Source organism: Stegostoma tigrinum, unplaced genomic scaffold (assembly GCF_030684315.1).
Source record: "Stegostoma tigrinum isolate sSteTig4 unplaced genomic scaffold, sSteTig4.hap1 scaffold_55, whole genome shotgun sequence".
Taxonomy (NCBI): domain Eukaryota; kingdom Metazoa; phylum Chordata; class Chondrichthyes; order Orectolobiformes; family Stegostomatidae; genus Stegostoma; species Stegostoma tigrinum.
The window spans coordinates 2,856,953-2,883,442 of record NW_026728483.1 but is presented as its reverse complement, the minus strand read 5'-3'; the positions used below and the strand labels follow the sequence as shown (position 1 = coordinate 2,883,442).

The following is a 26,490-nucleotide window of genomic DNA, read 5'->3' as shown; positions in this document are numbered from 1 at the left end:
GCATACTGTGACTCAGGGTAATGGGATGCAGTGACTGAGGGGAATGGGATGCAGTGAGTGTGGGAAATTGAATACAGCGTCTGAGAGATACGGGAAACAGTGACTGATGGAAATGGGATGCAGTGAATGTGGGACATGGGATGCAGTGATTGAGTGAAATGGGATGCAGTGACTGAGGGACATGGGATGCACTGACTCAGGGACATGGGATGCACTGACTGAGGCACATGGGATGCAGTGACAGAGGTACTGGGAAGGAGTGACTGAGTTAATAGGGAATCAGTGCCCAAGAATGATGGAAATGGGATGCAGTGACTGATGGAAATGGGATGCAGTGACTGAGGGAAATGAGATGCCAAGACTGATGGAAATGGGATGCAGTGACTGATGGAAATGGGATGCAGTGACTGATGGAAATGGGATGCAGTGACTGAGGGAAATGGGATGCAGTGTCTGTTTGAAATGGGATCCTGCGACTGAAGTTAATGGGATGCAGTGACTGAGTGAAATGGGCTGCAGTGACTGAGTGTAATGGGATGCTGTGACACTGTGGAATGGGATGCAGTGACTCAGTGGAATGTGAAGCATTGACTGAGGGAAAGGAGATGCAGTGAATGTGGGAAATTGGATGCTCTGGCTGAGGGTAATGTGATGCAGTGACTGAGGGTAACGCGATGCAGTGACTGTGGTTAATGGAATGCAGTGAATGAGGGATAGGAGATGCAATGACTGTGGGAAATGGGATGCAATGACTGAGGGAAATGGGATGCAGTGACTGATGGAAATCAGATGCAGTGTCTGAGGGAAATGGGATGCAGTGACTGAGCGTACTGGGATGCAGTGACTGAGCGTACTGGGATGCAGTGACTGAGCGTACTGGGATGCAGTGACTGATGGTAATGGGATGCAGTGACTGAGGTGAAATGGGCTGCAGAGACTGAGTGAAATGACATGCAGTGATTGAGGAACGGAGATGCAGTGTCTGTGGGAAATGGGATGCACTGACTGATGGAAATGGGATGCAGTGACTGAGGACAATGGGATGCAGTGACTGAGTGAACTGTGATTCAGTCACTGAGTGAACTATGATTCAGTCACTGAGTGAACTGTGATGCAGTGGCTGAGTGGAATGGGATGCAGTGACTGAGTGAAATGAGATGCAGTGACTGAGTGAAATGAGATGCAGTGACTGAGTGAAATGAGATGCAGTGACTGAGGGACATGGGATGCAGTGACTGAGGGACATGGGATGCAGTGACTGAGGGACATGGGATGCAGTGACAGATGTACTGGGAAGGAGTGACTGAGTTAATAGGGAATCAGTGCCCGAGCGGGCTTGGGGTGCAGTGACTGAGGGAAATGCGAGACAGTGCCTGACCGAAAAGGGACGCACTGACTGAGTGAAATGGGATGCAGTGATTGAGTGAAATGACATGCAGTGACTGTGGGACATGGGATGCAGTGACTGAGGGACATGGGATGCACTGACTGAGTGAAATGGGATGCAGTGACTGAGTGAAATGGGATGCAGTGACTGAGGGACGTGGGATGCAGTGACTGAGGGACGTGGGATGCAGTGACTGAGGGACATGGGATGCAGTGACTGAGGGACATGGGATGCAGTGACTGAGGGAAATGGGATGCAGTGACTGAGGGAAATGAGATGCCAAGACTGAGTGAAATGGGATGCAGTGACTGAAGGAAATGGTATGCAGTGTCTGTTGGAAATGGGATCCTGCGACTGAAGGTAATGGGATGCAGTGACTGAGGGTAATGGGATGCAGTGACTGAGGGTAATGGGATGCAGTGACTGAGTGAAATGGGATGCAGTGACTGATTGAAATGTGATGCAGTGACTGAGGGTAATGGGATGCAGTGACTGAGTGAAATGGGATGCAGCGAATGAAGACAATGGGATGCAGTGACTGAGGACAATGGGATGCAGTGACTGAGGACAATGGGATGCAGTGACTGAGTGAAATGGGATGCAGTGACTGAGGACAATGGGATGCAGTGACTGAGGGGAATGGGATGCAGTGACTGAGGGGAATGGGATGCAGTGACTGAGGGGAATGTGATGCAGTGACTGAGTGAAATGGGACGCAGTGACTGATGGAAAGGAGATGCAGTGACTGATTGAAATGGGATGCAGTGACTGAGTGAAATGGGATTGCCGTGACTGTGGAAAGGAGAAGAAGTGACTGAGGAAATGGGACGCGGTGACGGATGGAAATGGGATGCTCTGACTGAGTGTAAAGTGAAGCTGAGTGAAATGGGATGCCGTGGCTGTGTGAAATGGGATGCAGTGGCTGTGTGAAATGGGATGCAGTGACTGGTGGAAATGAGATGCACTGACTTAGGGAAAGGAAATGCAGTGTCTGTGGGAAATGGGATGCTGCGACTGAGGGTGATGGAATGTAGTGACTGGGTGAAATGCAATGCAGTGACTGAGGTACTGGGAAGGAGTGACTGAGTTAATAGGGATGCAGTGCCCGTGCGGGCTTGGGGTGCAGTGACTTAGGGAAATGGGATATAGTGCCTGAGTGAAATGTGACGCACTGACTGAGTGATATCGGATGCAGTGACTGAGTGGAATGGGATGCAGTGACTGTGGGACGTGGGATGCAGTGACTGTGGGACGTGGGATGCAGTGACTGTGGGACGTGGGATGCAGTGACTGAGGGAAATGGGATGCAGTGACTGAGGGAAATGGGATGCAGTGACCGAGTGAAATGAGATGCAGTGACTGAGCGAAATGGGATGCACTATTTTTGGGAAGTAGGATGCAATCACTGATTGAAATGAGATGCAGAGACTGTGGGAAAGGAGATGCTGTGACGATGGGAAATGGGATGCAGTGACTGTGTGAAATGGGATGCAGTGACTCAGTGAAATGTGATTCAGTCACTGAGTGAAATATGAATCACTCACTGAGTGTACTGTGATTCAGTCACTGACTGAACTGTGATGCAGTCACTGAGTGAACAGTGATGCAGTCACTGAGTGAAATGGGATGCAGTGGCTGAGGGAAATGTGATGCAGTGACTGAGTGAAATGGGATGCAGTGACTGAGGGAAATGGGATGCAGTGACAGAGTGACATGAGCTGCAGTGTCTGATGGAAATGTGATGCAGTACCTGAGGGAAATGGGATGCAGTGACTGAGGTAGTGGGAATGAGTGACTGAGTTCATGGGGATGCAGTGCCCGAGCGGACTTGCGGTGCAGTGAGTGAGGGAGATGGGATACAGTGCCTTAGTGAAATGAGATGCAGTGACTGAGGGAAATGGGATGCAGTGACTGAGGGAAATGGGATGCAGTGACTGAGTGAAATGGGATGCAGTGACTGAGTGACATGGGATGCAGTGACTGAGTGACATGGGAAGCACTGACTGAGTGAAATGCCATGCAGAGACTGAAGGAAAGGAGATGCTCTGACTATGGGAAATGGGATGCAGTGAGTGTGGGAAATTGAATGCAGCGCCTGTGAGATATGGGAAACAGTGACTGATGGAAATGGAATGCAGTGACTATGGTGAAGGTGATGCAGTGACTGAGTGAAATGGGATGCAGTGACTGTGTGAAATGGGATGCAGTGACTGTGTGAAATGTGATGCAGTGTCTGAGTGAAATGTGATGCAGTGACTGAGTCAAATGGGATGCAGTGACTGAGGGACATGAGATGCAGTGACTGAGTGAAATGGGACGCTTTGACTGAGGGAAATGGGACGCTTTGACTGAGGGAATTGGGACGCTTTGACTGAGGGAAATGGGATGCAGTGCCTGAGTGAAATGGGATGCAGTGACTGAGTGAAATGGGATGCAATCACTGAGTGAAATGTGTTGCAGTCACTGAGTGAAATGGGATGCATTGCTGATTGAAATGGGCTGCAGTGACTGAGAGAAATGGGCTGCAGTGACTGAGAGAAATGGGCTGCAGTGACTGAGAGAAATGGGCTGCAGTGACTGAGTGAAATGTGTTGCAGTCACTGAGTGAAATGGGATGCATTGCTGATTGAAATGGGCTGCAGTGACTGAGAGAAATGGGCTGCAGTGACTGAGAGAAATGGGCTGCAGTGACTGAGAGAAATGGGCTGCAGTCACTGAGTGAAATGTGTTGCAGTCACTGAGTGAAATGGGATGCAATCACTGAGTGAAATGTGTTGCAGTGACTGAGGGATATGAGATGCAGGGACTGAGTGAAATGAGATGCATCACTGAGTGGAATGGGATGCATCACTGAGTGGAATGGGATGCAGTGACTGAGGGATATGAGATGCAGGGACTGAGTGAAATGAGATGCAGTGACTGAGGGAAAAGGGATTCAGTATTTTTGGGAAGTAGGATGCAATCACTGAGTGAAATGCGATCCAGAGACTGTGGGAAAGGAGATGCTGTGACTGTGGGAAATGGGATGCAGTGAGTGTGGGAAATTGAATGCAGCGTGTGTGAGATACGGGGAACAGTGAGTGATGAAAATGGGATGCAGTGACTATGGTGAAGGAGATGCAGTGATTGAGTGAAATGGGATGCAGTGACAGAGTGAAATGGGATGCAGTGTCTGCGTGAAATGCAGTGCAGTGACTGCGTGAAATGCGGTGCAGTGACTGCGTGAAATGGGATGCAGTGACTGCTTCAAATGGGATGCATCACTGAGTGAAATGGGATGCAGTGACTGAGTGAAATGGGATGCAGTGTCTGAGGGAAATGGGATGTAGTGACTGAGTGAAATGGGATGCATCACTGAGTGTAATGGGATGCAGTCTCTGAGTGAAATGGGACGCATCACTGAGTGAAATGGGATGCAGTGACTTAGGGAAATGCAATGCAGTGACTGAGTGAAATGGGATGCAGTGACTGAGTGAAATGGGATGCAGTGACTGAGTGAAATGGGATGCAGTGACTGAGGGGAATCGGATGCAGTGAATGAGGACAATGGGATGCAGTGACTGAGGACAATGGGATGCAGTGACTGAGAGGAATGTGATGCAGTGACTGAGGGAAATGTGATGCAGTGACTGAGGGAAATGTGATGCAGTGACTGAGGGAAAGGGGATGCAGTGACTGGTAATTGGGATGCAGTGACTGTGGAAAATGGGACGCAGTGACTGAGTGAAATGGGACGCAGTGACTGATGGAAAGGAGATGCAGTGACTGAGTGAAATGGGATGCAGTGACTGAGTGAAATGGGATGCAGTGACTGTGGAAAGGAGATGCAGTGATGAGGAAATGGGACGCGGTGACGGATGGTAATGGGATGCTCTGACTGAGTGTAAAGTGAAGCATTGAGTGAAATGGGATGCAGTGGCTGTGTGAAATGGGATGCAGTGGCTGTGTGAGATGGGATGCAGTGTCTGAGTGAGATGGGATGCAGTGTCTGAGTGAAATGGGATGCAGTTAATGAGTGAAATGAGATGCAGTGACTGATGGAAATTGAATGCAGTGACAGAGTGACATGAGCTGCAGTGCCTGATGGAATTGCGATGCAGTTACTGTGGGACATGGGATGCAGTGGCTGAGGTCCTGGGAAGGAGTGACTGAGTTAATAGGGATTCAGTGCCCGAACGGGCTTGGGGTACAGTGACTGAGGGAAATGGGATACAGTGGCTGAGAGAAATGAGACGCACTGTCTTAGTGAAATGGGATGCAGTGAGTGAGGGACATGGGATGCAGTGAGTGAGGGACATGGGATGCACTGACTGAGGGAAGTGGGATGCAGTGACTGAGGGAAATCGGATGCAGTGACTGTTGTAAATGGGTTGCAGTGACTGATTGAAATGAGATGCAGTGACTGAGGGAAATGGGATGCAGTATTTGTGGGAAGTAGGATGCAATCACTGATTGAAATGAGATGCAGAGAATGAGGGAAAGGAGATGCTGTGTCTATGGGAAATGGGATGCAGTGAGTGTGGGAAATTGAATGCAGCGTCTGTGAGATACGGGCACCAGTGACTGATGGAAATGGGATGCAGTGACTGTGGTGAAGGAGATGCCGTGATTGAGTGAAATAGGATGCAGTGACTGAGTGAAATGTGATGCAGTGACTGCGTGAAATGGGATGCAGTGACTGCGTGAAATGGGATGCAGTGACTGAGTGAAATGGGATGCAGTCACTGAGTGAAATGGGATGCATTACTGATTGAAATGGGCTGCAGTGACTGAGAGAAATGGGACGCAATGACTGAGGGAAATGGGACGCTTTGACTGAGGGAAATGGGACGCTTTGACTGAGGGAATTGGGACGCTTTGACTGAGGGAAATGGGATGCAGTGCCTGAGTGAAATGGGATGCAGTGCCTGAGTGAAATGGGATGCAGTGACTGAGTGAAATGGGATGCAGTGACTGAGTGAAATGTGTTGCAGTCACTGAGTTAAATGTGTTGCAGTCACTGAGTGAAATGTGTTGCAGTCACTGAGTGAAATGGGATGCAGTCACTGAGTGAAATGGGATGCATTACTGATTGAAATGGGCTGCAGTGACTGAGAGAAATGGGCTGCAGTGACTGAGAGAAATGGGCTGCAGTCACTGAGTGAAATCTGTTGTAGTCACTGACTGAAATGTGATGCATCACTGAGTTGAATGGGATGCAGTGACTGATGGATATGAGATGCAGTCACTGAGTGAAATGTGATGCATCACTGAGTGGAATGGGATGCAGTGACTGAGGGATATGAGATGCAGGGACTGAGTGAAATGAGATGCAGTGACTGAGGGAAAAGGGATTCAGTATTTTTGGGAAGTAGGATGCAATCACTGAGTGAAATGCGATCCAGAGACTGTGGGAAAGGAGATGCTGTGACTGTGGGAAATGGGATGCAGTGAGTGTGGGAAATTGAATGCAGCGTGTGTGAGATACGGGGAACAGTGAGTGATGAAAATGGGATGCAGTGACTATGGTGAAGGAGATGCAGTGATTGAGTGAAATGGGATGCAGTGTCTGCGTGAAATGCGGTGCAGTGACTGCGTGAAATGCGGTGCAGTGACTGCGTGAAATGCGGTGCAGTGACTGCGTGAAGTGGGATGCAGTGACTGCTTCAAATGGGATGCAGTGACTGCTTCAAATGGGATGCAGTGACTGCTTCAAATGGGATGCAGTGACTGAGTGAAATGGGATTCAGTGCCTGACTGAAATGGGATGAAGTGACTGAGTGAAATGTGATGCAGTGACTGAGTGAAATGTGATGCAGTGACTGAGTGAAATGTGATGCAGTGACTGAGTGAAATGCAATGCAGTGACTGAGTGAAATGCGATGCAGTGAATGAGTGAAATGAGATGCACTGACTGATGGAAATTGGATGCAGTGACAGAGTGACATGAGCTGCAGTGACTGAGTGAAATGAGATGCATTGTTTGATGGAAATATGATGCAGTAACTGACGGAAATGAGATGCAGTGACTGAGGGAAATGGGATGCAGTGACCAAGGGAAATGGGATGCAGTGACCGAGTGAAATGAGATGCAGTGACTGAGCGAAATGGGATGCAGTATTTTTGGGAAGTAGGATGCAATCACTGATTGAAATGAGATGCAGAGACTGTGGGAAAGGAGTTGCTGAGTCTGTGGGAAATGGGATACAGTGAGTGTCGGAAATTGAATGCAGCGTCTGTGTGATGTGTGATACGGGAACCAGTGACTGATGGAAATGGGATGCTGTGACTGTGGTGAAGGAGATGCAGTGATGGAGTGAACTGGGATGCAGTGACTGAGTGAACTGGGATGCAGTGACTGAGTGAAATGTGATGCAGTGACTGAGTGAAATGTGATGCAGTGACTGAGTGAAATGTGATGCAGTGACTGAGTGAAATGGGATGCAGTGACTGCGTGAAATGCGATGCAGTGACTGCGTGAAATGCGATGCAGTGACTGCGTGAAATGCGATGCAGTGACTGCGCGAAATGGGATGCAGTGACTGCTTCAAATGGGATGCATTACTGATTGAAATGGGCTGCAGTGACTGAGAGAAATGGGCTGCAGTGACTGAGAGAAATGGGCTGCAGTCACTGAGTGAAATCTGTTGTAGTCACTGACTGAAATGTGATGCATCACTGAGTTGAATGGGATGCAGTGACTGAGGGATATGAGATGCAGGGACTGAGTGAAATGAGATGCAGTGACTGAGGGAAAAGGGATTCAGTATTTTTGGGAAGTAGGATGCAATCACTGAGTGAAATGCGATCCAGAGACTGTGGGAAAGGAGATGCTGTGACTGTGGGAAATGGGATGCAGTGAGTGTGGGAAATTGAATGCAGCGTGTGTGAGATACGGGGAACAGTGAGTGATGAAAATGGGATGCAGTGACTATGGTGAAGGAGATGCAGTGATTGAGTGAAATGGGATGCAGTGACAGAGTGAAATGGGATGCAGTGTCTGCGTGAAATGCAGTGCAGTGACTGCGTGAAATGCGGTGCAGTGACTGCGTGAAATGCGGTGCAGTGACTGACGGAAATGGGATGCAGTGACTGCTTCAAATGGGATGCATCACCGAGTGAAATGGGATGCATCACTGAGTGAAATGAGATGCAGTGACTGAGTGAAATGGGATGTAGTGACTGATTGAAATTGGATGAAGTGACTGAGTGAAATGTGATGCAGTGACTGAGTGAAATGCAATGCAGTGACTGAGTGAAATGCGATGCAGTGAATGAGTGAAATGAGATGCACTGACTGATGGAAATTGGATGCAGTGACTGAGTGAAATGAGATGCATTGTTTGATGAAAATATGATGCAGTAACTGACGGAAATGAGATGGAGTGACTGAGTGAAATGGGCTGCAGTGACTGCGTGAAATGGGTTGCAGTGACTGAGAGAAATGGGCTGCAGTCACTGTGTGAAATCTGTTGCTGTCTCTGAGTGAAATGTGATGCATCACTGAGTTGAATGGGATTCAGGGACTGAGTGAAATGAGATGCAGTGACTGAGGGAAAGGAGATGCTGACACTATGGGAAATGGTATGCAGTGAGTGTGGGGAAATTGAAAGCAGCGTCTGTGAGATACGGGGAACAGTGAGTGATGAAAATGGGATGCAGTGACTGTGGTGAAGGAGATGCAGTGACTGAGTGAAATGGGATGCAGTGACTGAGTGAAATGGGATGCAGTGACTGCTTCAAATGGGATGCAGTGACTGAGTGCAATGGGATTCAGTGACTGAGTGCAATGGGATTCAGTGACTGAGTGAAATGGGATGCAGTGACTGACGGAAATGGGATGCAGTGACAGATGGAAATGGGATGCAGTGACTGAGTGAAATGGGATGAAGTGTCTGAGTGAAATGGGGTGAAGTGACTGAGTGAAATGGGATGCAGTCAGTGAGTGAAATGTGTTGCAGTCACTGAGTGAAATGTGTTGCAGTCACTGAGTGAAATGTGTTGCAGTCACTGAGTGAAAAGGGATGCAGTGACTGAGTGAAATGCGATGCAGTGACTGAGTGAAATGCGATGCAGTGACTGTTGGAAATGGGATGCAGTGACTAAGGGAAATGGGATGCAGTGACTGAGGGAAATGAGATGCAGTGACTGAGGGAAATGAGATGCAGTGACCGAGGGAAATAGGATGCAGTGACCGAGGGAAATAGGATGCAGTGACCGAGGGAAATGGGATGCAGTGACCGAATGAAATGAGATGCAGTGACTGAGCGAAATGGGATGCAGTATTTTTGGGAAGTAGTATGCAATCACTGATTGAAATGAGATGCAGAGACTGTGGGAAAGGAGATGCTGTGTCTTTGGGAAATGGGATACAGTGAGTGTCGATAATTGAATGCAGTGTCTGTGAGATACGGGAACCAGTGACTGATGGAAATGGGATGCTGTGACTGTGGAGAAGGAGATGCAGTGATGGAGTGAATTGGGATGCAGTGACTGAGTGAAATGTGATGCAGTGACTGAGTGAAATGTGATGCAGTGACTGAGTGAAATGGGATGCAGTGATTGTGTGAAATGGGATGCAGTGACTGCGTGAAATGGGATGCAGTGACTGCGTGAAATGGGATGCAGTGACTGCGTGAAATGGGATGCAGTGACGAAGTGAAATGGGATGCAGTGACGAAGTGAAATGTGATTCAGTCACTGAGTGAAATGTGATTCCGTCACTGAGTGAAATATGATGCACTCACTGAGTGTACTGTGATTCAGTCACTGAGTGAACTGTGATGCAGTCACTGAGTGAAATTGGATGCAATGGCTGAGTGAAATGAGATGCAGTGACTGAGTGAAATGGGATGCAGTGACTGAGTGAAATGGGATGTAGTGACTGAGGGACATGGGATGCCGTGACTGAGGGACATGGGATGCCGTGACTGAGGGACATGGGATGCCGTGACTGAGGGACATGGGATGCCGTGACTGAGGGACATGGGATGCCGTGACTGAGGGAAATGGGATGCCGTGACTGAGGGAAATGGGATGCCGTGACTGAGGGAAATGGGATGCAGTGAATGAGGGACATGGGATGCAGTGAATGAGGGACATGGGATGCAGTGACACATGGACATGGGATGCAGTGTTCTGAGGGAATTGGGATGCAGTGACTGAGTGAAATGAGATGCATTGTTTGATGGAAATATGATGCAGTAACTGACGGAAATGAGATGCAGTGACTGAGGGAAATGGGATGCAGTGACTAAGGGAAATGGGATGCAGTGACCGAGTGAAATGAGATGCAGTGACTGAGCAAAATGGGATGCACTATTTTTGGGAAGGAGGATGCAATCACTGATTGAAATGAGATGCAGAGACTGTGGGAAAGGAGATGCTGTGACGATGGGAAATGGGATGCAGTGACTGTGTGAAATGGGCTGCAGTGACTCAGTGAAATGTGATTCAGTCACTGAGTGAAATGTGATTCCGTCACTGAGTGAAATATGATGCACTCACTGAGTGTACTGTGATTTAGTCACTGAGTGTACTGTGATTCAGTCACTGAGTGAACTGTGATGCAGTCACTGAGTGAAATGGGATGCAGTCACTGAGTGAAATGTGATGCAGTACCTGAGGGAAATGGGATGCAGTTACTGAGGAAGTGGGAATGAGTGACTGAGTTCATGGGGATGCAGTGCCCGAGCGGACTTGCGGTGCAGTGAGTGAGGGAGATGGGATACAGTGCCTTAGTGAAATGGGATGCAGTGACTGAGGGAAATGGGATGCAGTGACTGAGTGAAATGAGATGCAGTGACTAAGGGAAATGGGATGCAGTGACTGAGTGACATGGGAAGCACTGACTGAGTGAAATGGGATGCAGTGACTGAGTGAAATGGGATGCAGTCTCTGAGCGTAATGTGTTGCAGTCACTGAGTGAAATGGGATGCAGTCTCTGAGCGAAATGTGTTGCAGTCACTGAGTGAAATTGGACGCATCACTGAGTGAAATGGGACGCAGTGACTGAGGGAAATGGGATGCAGTGACTGAGTGAAATGACATGCAGTGACTGAGTGAAATGAGATGCCTTGCTTGATGGAAATATGATGCAGTAATTGGACGGAAATGAGATGCAGTGACAGAGTGAAATGGGATGCAGTGACTGAGGGACATGGGATGCAGTGACTGAGGGACATGGGATGCAGTGACTGAGGGAAATGGGATGCAGTGACTGAGTGAAATGAGATGCAGTGACTGAGGGACATGGGATGCAGTGACTGAGGGACATGGGATGCAGTGACTGAGGGAAATGAGATGCAGTGACACACGGACTTGGGATGCAGTGACACACGGACATGGGATGCACTGTCACACGGACATGGGATGCAGTGACTGAGAGAATTGGGATGCAATGACTGAGGGAAATGGGATGCAGTGACCGAGTGAAATGAGATGCTGTGACTGAGGGAAATGGGATGCAGTGACTGCGTGAAATGGGATGCAGTGAATTAGTGAAATGAGATGTAGTGACTGATGGAAATGTGATGCAGTTACTGTGGGACATGGGATGAAGTGACTGAGTGAATAGTGATGCAGTGCCCGAGCAGGCTTGGGGTGCAGTGACTGAGGGAAATGGGATACAGTGCCTGAGTGCAATGTGATGCAGTAATTGAGGGAAATAGGATGCAGTGACTGAGGTACTGGGAAGGAGTGACTGAGGGAAATGGGATGCAGTGACTGACGGAAATGGGATGCAGTGACTGAGGGAAATGGGATGCATCCACTGAGTGAAATGCGATGCAGAGACTGAGGGAAAGGAGATGCTGTCACGATGGGAAATGTGGATGCACTGAGTGTGGGAAATTGAATGCAGCGTCTGTGAGATACGGGAAACAGTGACTGATCGAAATTGGACGCAGTGACTGTGGGGAAGGAGATGCAGTCATTGAGTGAAATGGGATGCAGTGACTGAGTAAAATACGATGCAGTGACTGAGTGAAATGTGATGCAGTGACTGCTTGAAATGGGATGCTGTGACTGTGGCGAAGGAGATGCAGTGACTGAGTGAAATGGGATGCAGTGACTGAGTTAAATGGGATGCAGTGACTGAGGGAAATGGGATGCAGTGACAGAGTGACATGAGCTGCAGTATCTGATGGAAATGTGATGCAGAACCTGAGGGAAATGGGATTCAGTGACTGAGGTAACGGGAAGGAGTGACTGAGTTCATCGGGGTGCAAAGCCCGAGCGGACTTGGGGTGCAGTGAGTGAGGGAAATGGGATACAGTGCCTGAGCGAAATGGGACGCACTGACTGAGTGAAATGGGATGCAGTGACTGAGGGACATGGGATGCATTGACTGAGGGAAATGGGATGCAGTGACTGTGGGAAATGGGATGCAGTGACTGAGTGAAATGAGATGCAGTGACTGAGGGAAAGGAGTCGCTGTGATTCTGGGAAATGGGATGCAGTGAGTGTCGGAAATTGAATGCAGCGCCTGTGAGATACGGGAAACTGTGACTGATGGAAATGGGATGCAGTGACTATGGTGAAGGAGATCCAGTGACTGAGTGAAATGGGATGCAGTGACTGAGTGAAATGGGATGCAGTGACTGAGTAAAATGTGATGCAGTGACTGAGTAAAATGTGATGCAGTGACTGAGTGAAATGGGATGCAGTGACTGAGGGAAATGGGATGCAGTGACCGAGTGAAATGAGATGCAGTGACTGAGGGAAATGGGATGCAGTGACTTAAGGAAAGGAAATGCAGTGTCTGTTGGAAATGGGATGCTGCGACTGACGGAAATGGGATGCAGTGACTGACGGAAATGGGATGCAGTGACTGAGCGAAATGGGTTGCAGTGACTGAGTGAAATGGGTTGCAGTGACTGAGTGAAATGGGATGCAGTGACTGAGCGAAATGGGATGCAGTATTTGTGGGAAGTAGGATGCAATCACTGATTGAAGTGAGATGCAGAGTCTGAGGGAAGGGAGATGCTGTGTGTATGGGAAATGGGATACAGTGAGTGTCGGAAATTGAATGCAGCGCCTGTGAGATACGGGAACCAGTGACGAATGGAAATGGGATGCAGTGACTGAGGGAAATGGGATGCAGTGACTGAGTGTGATGGGATGCAGTGTCTGAGTGAGATGGGATGCAGTGTCTGATTGAAATGGGATGCAGTTAATGAGTGAAATGAGATGCAGTGACTTATGGAAATTGGATGCAATTACTGTGGGACATGGGATTCAGTGACTGAGGTCCTGGGAAGGAGTGACTGAGTTAATAGGGATGCAGTGCCCGAGCCGGCTTGGAGTACAGTGACTGAGGGAAATGGGATACAGTGGCTGAGAGAAATGGGATGCACTGTCTTAGTGAAATGGGATGCAGTGGCTGAGTGAAATGGGATGCAGTAACTGGTGGAAATGGGATGCAGTTACTGATCGAAATGGGATGCGGTGACTGAGGTGAGGGAGATGCAGTGATGGAGTGAATTGGGATGCAGTGATGGAGTGAATTGGGATGCAGTGACTGAGTGAAATGTGATGCAGTGACTGAGTGAAATGTGATGCAGTGACTGAGTGAAATGGGATGCAGTGACTGAGCGAAATGGGTTGCAGTGACTGAGTGAAATGGGTTGCAGTGACTGAGTGAAATGGGATGCAGTGACTCAGTGAAATGTGATTCAGTCACTGAGTGAAATGTGATTCCGTCACTGAGTGAAATATGATGCACTCACTGAGTGAACTGTGATTCAGTCACTGAGTGAACTGTGATGCAGTCACTGGGTGAACTGTGATGCAGTCACTGAGTGAAATGGGATGCAGTGGCTGAGGGAAATGTGATGCAGTGACTGAGTGAAATGGGATGCAGTGACTGAGTAAAATACAATGCAGTGACTGAGTGAAATATGATGCAGTGACTGCGTGAAATGGGATGCAGTGACTGTGGTGAAGGAGATGCAGTGACTGAGGGAAATGGGATACAGTGACTGAGTGAAATGGGATGCAGTGACTGAGGGAAATGGGATGCAACCACTGAGTGAAATGCGATGCAGAGACTGAGGGAAAGGAGATGCTGTCATGATGGGAAATGTGGATGCAGTGAGTGTGGGAAATTGAATGAAGCGTCTGTGAGATACGGGAAACAGTGACTGATCGAAATTGGACGCAGTGACTGTGGGGAAGGAGATGCAGTCATTGAGTGAAATGGGATGCAGTGACTGAGTAAAATACGATGCAGTGACTGAGTAAAATACGATGCAGTGACTGAGTAAAATACGATGCAGTGACTGAGTGAAATGTGATGCAGTGACTGCTTGAAGTGGGATGCTGTGACTGTGGCGAAGGAGATGCAGTCATTGAGTGAAATGGGATGCAGTGACTGAGTGAAATGGGATGCAGTGACTGAGTGAAATGGGATGCAGTGACTGAGTGAAATGGGATGCACTGACTGAGGGAAATGGGATGCACTGACTGAGTGAAATGAGATGCATTGTTTGATGGAAATATGATGCAGTAATTGACGGAAATGAGATGCAGTGACTGAGGGAAATGGGATGCAGTGACCAAGTGAAATGAGATGCAGTGACTGAGCGAAATCGGATGCAGTATTTGTGGGAAGTAGGATGCAATCACTGATTGAAGTGAGATGCAGAGTCTGAGGGAAGGGAGATGCTGTGTCTATGGGAAATGGGATACAGTGAGTGTCGGAAATTGAATGCAGCGCCTGTGAGATACGGGAACCAGTGACGAATGGAAATGGGATGCAGTGACTGAGGGAAATGGGATGCAGTGACTGAGTGAGATGGGATGCAGTGTCTGAGTGAGATGGGATGCAGTGTCTGATTGAAATGGGATGCAGTTAATGAGTGAAATGAGATGCAGTGACTGATGGAAATTGGATGCAGTTACTGTGGGACATGGGATTCAGTGACTGAGGTCCTGGGAAGGAGTGACTGAGTTAATAGGGACGCAGTGCCCGAGCCGGCTTGGAGTACAGTGACTGAGGGAAATGGGATACAGTGGCTGAGAGAAATGGGATGCACTGTCTTAGTGAAATGGGATGCAGTGGCTGAGTGAAATGGGATGCAGTAACTGGTGGAAATGGGATGCAGTCTCTGAGCGAAATGTGTTGCAGTCACTGACTGAAATTGGACGCATCACTGAGTGAAATGGGACGCAGTGACTGAGGGAAATGGGATGCAGTGACTGAGTGAAATGGGAAGCACTGACTGAGTGAAATGCGATGCAGTGACTCAGTGAAATGAGATGCCTTGTTTGATGGAAATATGATGCAGTGACAGAGTGAAATGGGATGCAGTGACTGAGGGACATGGGATGCAGTGACTGAGGGACATGGGATGCAGTGACTGAGGGACATGGGATGCAGTGACTGAAGGACATGGGATGCAGTGACTCAGGGACATGGGATGCAGTGACTCAGGGACATGTGATGCAGTGACTGAGGGACATGGGATGCAGTGACACACGGACATGGGATGCACTGTCACACGGACATGGGATGCAGTGACTGAGAGAATTGGGATGCAATGACTGAGGGAAATGGGATGCAGTGACCGAGTGAAATGAGATGCTGTGCCTGAGGGAAATGGGATGCAGTGACTGCGTGAAATGGGATGCAGTGAATTAGTGAAATGAGATGTAGTGACTGATGGAAATGTGATGCAGTTACTGTGGGACATGGGATGCAGTGACTGAGTGAATAGTGATGCAGTGCCCGAGCGGGCTTGGGGTGCAGTGACTGAGGGAAATGGGATACAGTGCCTGAGTGCAATGGGATGCAGTGACTGACGGAAATGGGATGCAGTGACTGAGGGAAATGGGATGCAATCATGGAGTGAAATGCGATGCAGAGACTGAGGGAAAGGAGATGCTGTCACGATGGGAAATGGGATGCAGTGAGTGTGGGAAATTGAATGCAGCGTCTGTGAGATACGGGGAACAGTGAGAGATGAAAATGGGATGCAGTGACTATGGTGAAGGAGATGCAGTGACTGAGTGAAATGGGATACAGTGACTGTGTGAAATGGGATACAGTGACTGTGTGAAATGTGATGCAGTGACTGTGTGAAATGTGATGCAGTGACTGAGTGAAATGGGATGCAGTGACTAAGTGAAATGGGAAGCACTGACAGAGTGAAATGCGATGCAGTGACTGAGTGAAATGAGATGCCTTGTTTGATGGAAATATGATGCAGTAACTGATGGAAATGAGATGCAGTGACAGAGTGAAAAGCGATGCAGTGACTGAGTGAAATGGGATGCAGTGACTGAGTTAATAGGGACACAGTGCCCGAGCCGGCTTGGAGTACAGTGACTGAGGGAAATGGGATACAGTGGCAGAGAAAAATGGGATGCACTGTCTTAGTGAAATGGGATGCAGTGGCTGAGTGAAATGGGATGCAGTAACTGGTGGAAATGGGATGCAGGGACTGATCAAAATGGGATGCGGTGACTGAGGTGAGGGAGATGCAGTGATGGAGTGAATTGGGATGCAGTGACTGTGTGAAATGTGATGCAGTGACTGAGTGAAATGTGATGCAGTGACTGAGTGTAATGGGATGCAGTGACTGAGTGTAATGGGATGCAGTGACTGAGTGTAATGGGATGCAGTGACTGAGTGTAATGGGATGCAGTGACTGAGTGCAATGGGATGCAGTGACTGCGTGAAATGGGATGCAGTGACTGCGTGAAATGGGACGCAGTGACTCAGTGAAATGTGATTCACTCACTGAGTGAAAGGTGATTCCGTCACTGAGTGAAATATGATGCACTCACTGAGTGTACTGTGATTCAGTCACTGAGTGAACTGTGATTCAGTCACTGTGTGAACTGTGATTCAGTCACTGTGTGAACTGTGATGCAGTCACTGAGTGAAATGGGATGCAGTGACTGAGTGAAATGGGATGCAGTGGCTGAGTGAAATGGGATGCAGTGGCTGAGTGAAATGGGATGCAGTGACTGAGTGAAATGAGATGCAGTGACTGAGTGAAATGAGATGCAGTGACTGAGTGAAATGAGATGCAGTGACTGAGTGAAATGAGATGCAGTGACTGAGTGAAATGAAATGCAGTGACTGACTGAAATGCGATGCAGTGACTGAGGTACTGGGAAGGAGTGACTGAGTTAATAGGGATGCAGTGCCCAAGCGGGCTTGGGGTGCAGTGACTGAGTGAAATGGGATGCAGTGACTTAAGGAAAGGAAATGCAGTGTCTGTGGGAAATGGAATGCTGCGACTGAGGGAAATGGGATGCCGTGACTGACGGAAATGGGATGCAGTGACTGAGCGAAATGGGTGGCAGTGACGAGTGAAATGGGTTGCAGTGACTGAGTGAAATGGGATGCACTGACAGAGGGAAGTGCGATGCAGTGACTGAGGAAAATGGGATGCAGTGACTGAGGGAAATGGGATGCAGTGACTGAGTGAAATGGGATGCGGTGACTGAGGTGAGGGAGATGCAGTGACTGTGTGAAATGTGATGCAGTGACTGAGTGAAATGTGATGCAGTGACTGAGTGAAATGTGATGCAGTGACTGAGTGTAATGTGATGCAGTGACTGAGTGTAATGTGATGCAGTGACTGAGTGTAATGTGATGCAGTGACTGAGTGTAATGGGATGCAGTGACTGAGTGTAATGGGATGCAGTGACTGAGTGTAATGGGATGCAGTGACTGAGTGTAATGGGATGCAGTGACTGAGTGTAATGGGATGCAGTGACTGAGTGTAATGGGATGCAGTGACTGAGTGTAATGGGATGCAGTGACTGAGTGTAATGGGATGCAGTGACTGAGTGCAATGGGATGCAGTGACTGCGTGAAATGGGATGCAGTGAGTGCGTGAAATGGGACGCAGTGACTCAGTGAAATGTGATTCACTCACTGAGTGAAAGGTGATTCCGTCACTGAGTGAAATATGATGCACTCACTGAGTGTACTGTGATTCAGTCACTGAGTGAACTGTGATTCAGTCACTGTGTGAACTGTGATGCAGTCACTGAGTGAAATGGGATGCAGTGACTGAGTGTAATGGGATGCAGTGACTGAGTGAAATGGGATGCAGTGGCTGAGTGAAATGAGATGCAGTGACTGAGTGAAATGAGATGCAGTGACTGAGTGAAATGAAATGCAGTGACTGACTGAAATGCGATGCAGTGACTGAGGTACTGGGAAGGAGTGACTGAGTTAATAGGGATGCAGTGCCCAAGCGGGCTTGGGGTGCAGTGACTGAGTGAAATGGGATGCAGTGACTTAAGGAAAGGAAATGCAGTGTCTGTGGGAAATGGAATGCTGCGACTGAGGGAAATGGGATGCAGTGACTGACGGAAATGGGATGCAGTGACTGAGGGAAGTGCGATGCAGTGACTGAGGAAAATGGGATGCAGTGACTGAGGGAAATGGGATGCAGTGACTGAGTGAAATGAGATGCAGTGACTGAGCGAAATGGGATGCACTATTTTTGGTAAGTAGGATGCAATCACTGATTGAAATGAGATGCAGAGACTGAGGGAAAGGAGATGCTGTGACGATGGGAAATGGGATGCAGTGAGTGTGGGAAATTGAATGCAGCGTCTGTGAGGTAAGGGAAACAGTGAGTGATGGAAATGGGATGCAGTGACTATGGTGAGGGAGATGAAGTGATTGAGTGAAATGGGATGCAGTGACTGAGTAAAATACAATGCAGTGACTGAGTGAAATGTGATGCAGTGACTGCGAGAAATGTGATGCAGTGACTGTGGTGAAGGAGATGCAGTGACTGAGGGAAATGGGATGCACTGAGTGTGGGAAATTGAATGCATCGTGTGTGAGATACGGGAAACAGTGACTGATGGAAATGGGATGCAGTAACTGTGTTGAAGGAGATGCAGTGACTGAGTGAAATGGGATGCAGTGACTGCGTGAAATGCGATGCAGTGACTGAGTGAAATGTGATTCAGTCACTGAGTGAATTGGGATGCAGTCACTGAGTGAAATGGGATGCGTCACTGAGTGAAATGGGATGCAGTGACTGATGGAAATTGGATGCAGTGACAGAGTGACATGAGGTGCACTGACTGAGTGAAATGAGATGCAGTGCCTGATTGAAATGTGATGCAGTGACTGAGGGAAATGGGATGCAGTGACTGAGGTACTGGGAAGGAGTGACTGAGTGAAATGCGATGCAGTGACTGAGTGAAATGAGATGCACTGACTGATGGAAATTGGATGCAGTGACAGAGCGACATGAGCTGCAGTGACTGAGTGAAATGAGAAGCTTAGAATGCACTGTCTGTGAGATACGAAAACAGTGACTGATGGAAATGGGATGCAGTGACTGTGGTGAAGGGGATGCAGCGACTGAGTGAAATGGGATACAGTGACTGTGTGAGATGGGATGCAGTGACTGATGGAAATGGGATGCAGTGACTGCGTGAAATGTGATGTCGTGGCAGAGTGAAATGGGATGCAGTGACTGAGTGAAAAGGGATGCAGAGACTGCCTGAAATGGGACGCAGTGACTCAGTGAAATGTGATTCCGTCACTGAGTGAAATGTGATTACGTCACTGAGTGAACTGTGATGCAGTCACTGAGTCAAATAGGATGCAGTGGCTGAGTGAAATGGGATGCACTGACTGAGGGAAATGGGTTGCAACCACTGAGTGAAATGCGATGCAGAGACTGAGGGAAAGGAGATGCTGTCACGATGGGAAATGGGATGCAGTGAGTGTGGGAAATTGAATGCAGTGTCTGTGAGATACGGGCAACAGTGAGAGATGAAAATGGGATGCCATGACTATGGTGAAGGAGATGCAGTGACTGAGTGAAATGGGATGCAGTGACTGAGAGAAATGTGATGCAGTTATTTAGAGAAATGTGATGCAGTGACTGAGTGAAATGGGATGCAGTCTCTGAGTGAAATGTGTTGCAGCCACTGAGTGAAATTGGACGCATCACTGAGTGAAATGGGACGCAGTGACTGAGGGAAATGGGTTGCAGTGACTGTGTATAATGACGTGCAGTGACTAAGTGAAATGGGAAGCACTGACAGAGTGAAATGCGATGCAGTGACTGAGTGAAATGAGATGCCTTGTTTGATGGAAATATGATGCAGTAAATGACGGAAATGAGATGCAGTGACAGAGTGAAAAGCGATGCAGTGACTGAGTGAAATGGGATGCAGTGACTGAGTGAATTGGGACGCAGTGACTGCGTGAAATGGGACGCAGTGACTGCGTGAAATGGGACGCAATGACTGTGTGAAATGGGACGCAGTGACTGAGTGAAATGTGATGCAGTGGCTGAGTGAAATGGGATGCAGTGAATGAGTGAAATGGGTTGCAGTGACTGAGGGACATGGGATGCAGTGACAGAGGTACTGGGAAGGAGTGACTGAGTTAATAGGCAATCAGTGCCTGATCGGGCTTGGGGTGCAGTGACTGAGGGAAATGGGATACACTGCCTGGACGAAAAGGGACGCACTGACTGAGTGAAATGGGATGCAGTGACTGAGAGACATGGGATGCAGTGACTGAGGGAAATGGGATGCAGTGACCGAGTGAAATGAGATGCAGTGACTGAGGGAAATGGGATGCAGTGACTGCGTGAAATGGGATGCAGTGAATTATTGAAATGAGATGTAGTGACTGATGGAAATGTGATGCAGTTACTGTGGGACATTAGATGCAGTGACTGAGTTAATAGTGATGCAGTGCCCGAGCGGGCTTCGGGTGCAGTGACTGAGGGAAATGGGATACAGTGCCTGAGTGCAATGTGAAGCAGTAATTGAGGGAAATAGGATGCAGTGACTGAGGTACTGGGAAGGAGTGACTGACGGAAATGGGATGCAGTGACTGAGGGAAATGGGATGCAATCACGGAGTGAAATGCGATGCAGAGACTGAGGGAAAGGAGATGCTGTTTCGATGGGAAATGTGGATGCAGTGAGTGTGGGAAATTGAATGCAGCGTCTGTGAGATACGGGAAACAGTGACTGATCGAAATTGGACGCAGTGACTGTGGGGAAGGAGATGCAGTCATTGAGTGAAATGGGATGCAGTGACTGAGTAAAATACGATGCAGTGACTGAGTGAAATGTGATGCAGTGACTGCTTGAAATGGGATGCTGTGACTGTGGCGAAGGAGATGCAGTGACTGAGTGAAATGGGATGCAGTGACTGAGTTAAATGGGATGCAGTGACTGAGGGAAATGGGATGCAGTGACAGAGTGACATGAGCTGCAGTATCTGATGGAAATGTGATGCAGAACCTGAGGGAAATGGGATTCAGTGACTGAGGTAACGGGAAGGAGTGACTGAGTTCATCGGGGTGCAATGCCCGAGCGGACTTGGGGTGCAGTGAGTGAGGGAAATGGGATACAGTGCCTGAGCGAAATGGGACGCACTGACTGAGTGAAATGGGATGCAGTGACTGAGGGACATGGGATGTATTGACTGCGGGAAATGGGATGCAGTGACTGAGTGAAATGAGATGCAGTGACTGAGGGAAAGGAGTCGCTGTGATTCTGGGAAATGGGATGCAGTGAGTGTCGGAAATTGAATGCAGCGCCTGTGAGATACGGGAAACAGTGACTGATGAAAATGGAATGCAGTGACTATGGTGAAGGAGATCCAGTGACTGAGTGAAATGTGATGCAGTGACTGAGTGAAATGTGATGCAGTGACTGAGTGAAATGTGATGCAGTGACTGAGTGAAATGGGATGCAGTGACTGAGTGAAATGGGATGCAGTGACTGAGTGAAATGGGATGCAGTGACTGAGTGAAATGGGATGCAGTCTCTGAGTGAAATGTGTTGCAGCCACTGAGTGAAATTGGACGCATCACTGAGTGAAATGGGACGCAGTGACTGAGGGAAATGGGTTGCAGTGACTGTGTATAATGACATGCAGTGACTAAGTGATATGGGAAGCACTGACAGAGTGAAATGTGATGCAGTGACTGAGTGAAATGTGATGCAGTGACTGAGTGCAATGGGATGCAGTGACTGAGTGCAATGGGATGCAGTGACTGAGTGCAATGGGATGCAGTGACTGAGTGCAATGGGATGCAGTGACTGAGTGCAATGGGATGCAGTGACTGAGTGCAATGGGATGCAGTGACTGAGTGCAATGGGATGCAGTGACTGCGTGAAATGGGATGCAGTGACTGCGTGAAATGGGACGCAGTGACTCAGTGAAATGTGATTCACTCACTGAGTGAAAGGTGATTCCGTCACTGAGTGAAAGGTGATTCCGTCACTGAGTGAAATCTGATGCACTCACTGAGTGAACTGTGATTCAGTCACTGAGTGAACTGTGATTCAGTCACTGAGTGCAATGGGATGCAGTGGCTGAGTAAAATGGAATGCAGTGACTGAGGGACATGGGATGCAGTGACTGCGTGAAATGGGATGCAGTGAATTAGTGAAATGAGATGTAGTGACTGATGGAAATGTGATGCAGTTACTGTGGGACATGGGATGCAGTGACTGAGTGAATAGTGATGCAGTGCCCGAGCGGGCTTGGGGTGCAGTGACTGAGGGAAATGGGATACAGTGCCTGAGTGCAATGGGATGCAGTGACTGACGGAAATGGGATGCAGTGACTGAGGGAAATGGGATGCAATCATGGAGTGAAATGCGATGCAGAGACTGAGGGAAAGGAGATGCTGTCACGATGGGAAATGGGATGCAGTGAGTGTGGGAAATTGAATGCAGCGTCTGTGAGATACGGGGAACAGTGAGAGATGAAAATGGGATGCAGTGACTATGGTGAAGGAGATGCAGTGACTGAGTGAAATGGGATACAGTGACTGTGTGAAATGTGATGCAGTGACTGTGTGAAATGTGATGCAGTGACTGAGTGAAATGGGATGCAGTGACTAAGTGAAATGGGAAGCACTGACAGAGTGAAATGCGATGCAGTGACTGAGTGAAATGAGATGCCTTGTTTGATGGAAATATGATGCAGTAACTGATGGAAATGAGATGCAGTGACAGAGTGAAAAGCGATGCAGTGACTGAGTGAAATGGGATGCAGTGACTGAGTTAATAGGGACACAGTGCCCGAGCCGGCTTGGAGTACAGTGACTGAGGGAAATGGGATACAGTGGCAGAGAGAAATGGGATGCACTGTCTTAGTGAAATGGGATGCAGTGACTGATCAAAATGGGATGCGGTGACTGAGGTGAGGGAGATGCAGTGATGGAGTGAATTGGGATGCAGTGACTGTGTGAAATGTGATGCAGTGACTGAGTGAAATGGGATGCAGTGACTGAGTGTAATGGGATGCAGTGACTGAGTGTAATGGGATGCAGTGACTGAGTGTAATGGGATGCAGTGACTGAGTGCAATGGGATGCAGTGACTGAGTGCAATGGGATGCAGTGACTGCGTGAAATGGGATGCAGTGACTGCGTGAAATGGGATGCAGTGACTGCGTGAAATGGGATGCAGTGACTGCGTGAAATGGGATGCAGTGACTGCGTGAAATGGGATGCAGTGACTGCGTGAAATGGGATGCAGTGACTGCGTGAAATGGGATGCAGTGACTGCGTGAAATGGGACGCAGTGACTCAGTGAAATGTGATTCACTCACTGAGTGAAAGGTGATTCCGTCACTGAGTGAAATATGATGCACTCACTGAGTGTACTGTGATTCAGTCACTGAGTGAACTGTGATTCAGTCACTGTGTGAACTGTGATTCAGTCACTGTGTGAACTGTGATGCAGTCACTGAGTGAAATGGGATGCAGTGACTGAGTGTAATGGGATGCAGTGACTGAGTGAAATGGGATGCAGTGGCTGAGTGAAATGGGATGCAGTGACTGAGTGAAATGAGATGCAGTGACTGAGTGAAATGAGATGCAGTGACTGAGTGAAATGAGATGCAGTGACTGAGTGAAATGAGATGCAGTGACTGAGTGAAATGAGATGCAGTGACTGAGTGAAATGAGATGCAGTGACTGAGTGAAATGAGATGCAGTGACTGAGTGAAATGCGATGCAGTGACTGAGTGAAATGCGATGCAGTGACTGAGTGAAATGCGATGCAGTGACTGAGTGAAATGCGATGCAGTGACTGAGTGAAATGAGATGCAGTGACTGACTGAAATGCGATGCAGTGACTGAGGTACTGGGAAGGAGTGACTGAGTTAATAGGGATGCAGTGCCCAAGCGGGCTTGGGGTGCAGTGACTGAGTGAAATGGGATGCAGTGACTTAAGGAAAGGAAATGCAGTGTCTGTGGGAAATGGAATGCTGCGACTGAGGGAAATGGGATGCCGTGACTGACGGAAATGGGAGGCAGTGACTGAGCGAAATGGGTGGCAGTGACGAGTGAAATGGGTTGCAGTGACTGAGTGAAATGGGATGCACTGACAGAGGGAAGTGCGATGCAGTGACTGAGGAAAATGGGATGCAGTGACTGAGGGAAATGGGATGCAGTGACTGAGTGAAATGGGATGCGGTGACTGAGGTGAGGGAGATGCAGTGATGGAGTGAATTGGGATGCAGTGACTGTGTGAAATGTGATGCAGTGACTGAGTGAAATGTGATGCAGTGACTGAGTGAAATGTGATGCAGTGACTGAGTGTAATGGGATGCAGTGACTGAGTGTAATGGGATGCAGTGACTGAGTGTAATGGGATGCAGTGACTGAGTGTAATGGGATGCAGTGACTGAGTGCAATGGGATGCAGTGACTGAGTGCAATGGGATGCAGTGACTGAGTGCAATGGGATGCAGTGACTGAGTGCAATGGGATGCAGTGACTGAGTGCAATGGGATGCAGTGACTGCGTGAAATGGGATGCAGTGACTGCGTGAAATGGGATGCAGTGACTGCGTGAAATGGGACGCAGTGACTGCGTGAAATGTGATTCACTCACTGAGTGAAAGGTGATTCCGTCACTGAGTGAAATATGATGCACTCACTGAGTGTACTGTGATTCAGTCACTGAGTGAACTGTGATTCAGTCACTGTGTGAACTGTGATGCAGTGACTGAGTGAAATGGGATGCAGTGACTGAGTGAAATGGGATGCAGTGACTGAGTGAAATGGGATGCAGTGGCTGAGTGAAATGGGATGCAGTGGCTGAGTGAAATGAGATGCAGTGACTGAGTGAAATGAGATGCAGTGACTGAGTGAAATGAGATGCAGTGACTGAGTGAAATGAGATGCAGTGACTGAGTGAAATGAAATGCAGTGACTGACTGAAATGAAATGCAGTGACTGACTGAAATGCGATGCAGTGACTGAGGTACTGGGAAGGAGTGACTGAGTTAATAGGGATGCAGTGCCCAAGCGGGCTTGGGGTGCAGTGACTGAGGGAAATGGGATGCAGTGAATGAGTGAAATGAGATGCATTGTTTGATGGAAATATGATGCAGTAACTGACGGAAATGAGATGCAGTGACTGAGGGAAATGGGATGCAGTGACTAAGGGAAATGGGATGCAGTGACCGAGTGAAATGAGATGCAGTGACTGAGCAAAATGGGATGCGCTATTTTTGGGAAGGAGGATGCAATCACTGATTGAAATGAGATGCAGAGACTGTGGGAAAGGAGATGCTGTGACGGTGGGAAATGGGATGCAGTGACTCAGTGAAATGTGATTCAGTCACTGAGTGAAATGTGATTCCGTCACTGAGTGAAATATGATGCACTCACTGAGTGTACTGTGATTCAGTCACTGAGTGAACAGTGATGCAGTCACTGAGTGAACTGTGATGCAGTCACTGAGTGAAATGGGATGCAGTGGCTGAGGGAAATGTGATGCAGTGACTGAGTGAAATGGGATGCAGTATTTGTGGGAAGAAGGATGCAATCACTGAGTGAAATGAGATGATGAGACTGAGGGCAAGGAAATGGTGTGACTATGGGAAATGGGATGCACTGAGTGTGGGAAATTGAATGCAGCGTGTGTGAGATACGGGAAACAGTGACTGATGGAAATGGGATGCACTGACTGTGTTGAAGGAGATGCAGTGACTGAGTGAAATGGGATGCAGTGACTGAGGGAAATGAGATGCAGTGTCTGAGGGACATGTGATGCAGTGACTGAGGGAAATGAGATGCAGTGACTGAGGGACATGGGATGCACTGTCACACGGACATGGGATGCAGTGACTGAGAGAATTGGGAT

The 26,490-nt window shown here is 48.4% G+C and overlaps 1 protein-coding gene across 5 annotated transcripts in view; it reads left to right on the top strand.

Moving 5' to 3' along the window:
• LOC132208857 (proteoglycan 4-like) overlaps nucleotides 1-26,490 on the top strand; it is a 157,264-nt gene that overhangs the window by 44,063 nt on the left and 86,711 nt on the right. The gene's annotated exons all lie outside the window — the stretch shown is intronic.